The sequence below is a fragment of the Otolemur garnettii genome, unplaced genomic scaffold (assembly GCF_000181295.1).
Source record: "Otolemur garnettii isolate 467f Iridium unplaced genomic scaffold, OtoGar3 scaffold00305, whole genome shotgun sequence".
Lineage (NCBI taxonomy): Eukaryota > Metazoa > Chordata > Mammalia > Primates > Galagidae > Otolemur > Otolemur garnettii.
Window position 1 is genome coordinate 303,633 of NW_003852700.1, and position 2,611 is coordinate 306,243.

The following is a 2,611-nucleotide window of genomic DNA, read 5'->3' on the forward strand; positions in this document are numbered from 1 at the left end:
CAGGTAGAGGATTTTATTTTTCTTTTTGTTAGTGACCAACATTAAAAGTATAGAGGAGGATTGGGGCTATAGCTCAAAGGCTAGGGCGCCAGGCACCTACACTGGAGCTGGTGGATTTGAACCCAGCCCAGGTCTGCCAAAGAACAATGAGAACTAAAACCCAAAAGTAGCTGGGCATGTGGCAGGCACCTGTTGTCCCAGCTACATGGGAGACTGAGGCAAGGGAATCGCTTAAGCCCAAGAGTTTGAGATTGCTGTGGGCTGTGATGCCATGCCACTCTACTGAGTGTCACATAATGAGACTCTGTCTCAAAAAAAATTAAAAAGTATAGAAGGAATACATATTATCAATAAGAATTTAATATACCTTATCTGCGATTTTATGCAAAGCAAGACTGTCCTTGCACATAGAGCTGCATCCTCTGCTGAAGAGGGTCAGGAATCCTGCAGCTTAAGTCTCATCTGATCCACTAACAGGCTGTGACCTCCTGTCCAGGGATGGGGCGTGCCCACATCCTTCCTAGGAGGAGCTGTGTGTTTCTCCACCCAGGGCTGGATCCCTAGGATCAGGCAGTGTAGGGGAACAGCCCTCAGCAGAAAAGAGACAAAGTCCACCTGGGTAGCCATGGCAGAGCTCTGCACTGCTGAGATCACAGGCTCCTGCACCAGATGAGCTAAGAGAGCTGCTCCCAAATTGAAAGAATATGTATCTGCTGTGAACGCACCCACGCTACATCTTGGTAAACAGCCTCAGACACAGCAGTGAGAGAGGTCACCATTCTTTTGGCAACACAGCAGGTGATTTTTTTGGTACTTCAATCTCGGTGATTTGGAACTGTAATCAGGGCCACTTACTGTACCCAGTGTGGGCCCCTCAGGGACCCCTAACATAGACATCACAGTCCTTCTCCATGTGACCTCTGTACAATGTCAGAGAGTATTGGTTTCTTTTCCAAAGTCAAGCTGTGCTCCTCTTGTAGACAGTACTCTGTGCAGGAATCATGTGAGTGAGAAATTCATCAAAACAGTGGATCCAAGGTTGCTCATTCTGGGACCTTCCCACACATCCCAGGTGAACCTCACTTATCTCTCCTCCTCCTCCCTGACCCCATCATATTCTCCAAGTCAGATCCCCCAATGTTCTTTGAATGCAGGATGCTAAAATCTTGTCACCAGTGAGAAACCCATTTGCTGTCAAAGTCCTGTATAAATTACCTGTTTGTTTCTTGGTACTTGCCAAACAAGCAAAAATCTACCTGCTGCTTTTTCTTGGAAGCTGCTCATGGAAATGATTTTCCTTTTCCAGGAATTCCTCCATCTGAGCTAAAATCAGATTCTGTGAATAAAATGAGTGTTTGAATGAGCACCTCTAAGTGAACACCTTAGAAGCCCTAGTCTATGCTGGGTAATCAGGGGCTAAAGATGTTGCTCCAAATTGATTCTTCCTTTTCCAAAGTCCTGTCTGTCAAAGAGCTCCCAGTTCCATTGCCGGGAATGCTATGTTAATCCTTCCCCTGTCACCTCTCACATGAAAGAGTCAAATCTTACCTGGTCTAGCAGTACTGTTTTTGGCTGTGAGCTTTGATATTTGGAATTATCTTTGTCATGTGTAGTGAGCTCTAATTCTGGTGCAAAAGTAAGATTAGAATGCTCAGTGCCTGTAGCACAGCGGTTGCAGCGCCAGCCACATGCACTGAGGGTTATGGGTTTGAACCCGGCCCTGGCCAGCTAAACAACAATGACAAAGGCAAAAACAATAGGCAGTCATTGTGGCATGTGCCTGTAGTCCAAGCTACTTGGGAGGCTGAGGCAAGAGAATCGCTTAAGCCCAGAAGTTTGAGTTTGTTATGAGTTGTGATTCCACAACACTCTACCAAGGGTGTGAGACTTTTTGAGACTCTGCTCAAGGCCTCACCTTCCCTTTGGATGTATTTCTTATGGAAATAAGAATAGTGTCTTACTGATTCCTTCATATGATTGATTGTGTTTATCTGGGCCTTTTTCTGTAAAGCAGGTCTGTTGTAAAAAGAGTAGGTCAGTGGGGAATTGCATACAGGGGCAAAAGATATCTGGGTCTTCGCCTCCCAATTTCATGTTGATGCTCAAGAAAAAAGTCCCCTCCCTTACACATCCAGAGTGTGTGTGGCCCTGCTGGATTGGCCTTTTATAAGCAGGTGTACTGAAGCCATTTTTCCTTTCTGTACTCATCTTGACTTCAATAAGAAAATCTAAGGTTGTGATTGCCCTGGGGACCTATAAACATAAAGAGGAGATTTTGTATAGGGTCTTGTTACAGTGTTATAAAGCAGGGCATGAAAGCCATGAGACACGAGAAAAAAATGCAATGCTTTCCTTCTCATGGGATTCCTGAGTCAATTCTCCCATAGAAGTATTTAAGACCTTGCCCAGATCTCAAGATGAAGAATGAAGCAGCTGATTGACACGTGTATATATGTTGCATGTGAAGACAATATTTAGTGTTAAAATTGTGTATATTGATGTTACAATTTTCAAATGCTTAGAAAAGACCAATATTATGTTATGCTCAGTAGTTCTCCAGAGACCACACAACCAGACAATCTGAATTTGCACAGGAGTGCTTTATTGAGGA

General features: G+C 44.3%; 1 protein-coding gene across 1 annotated transcript in view; it reads left to right on the forward strand.

Moving 5' to 3' along the window:
- The window catches only part of LOC111722664 (protein ZNF738-like), a 103,726-nt gene that overhangs the window by 27,417 nt on the left and 73,698 nt on the right, over nt 1–2,611 (forward strand). The gene's annotated exons all lie outside the window — the stretch shown is intronic.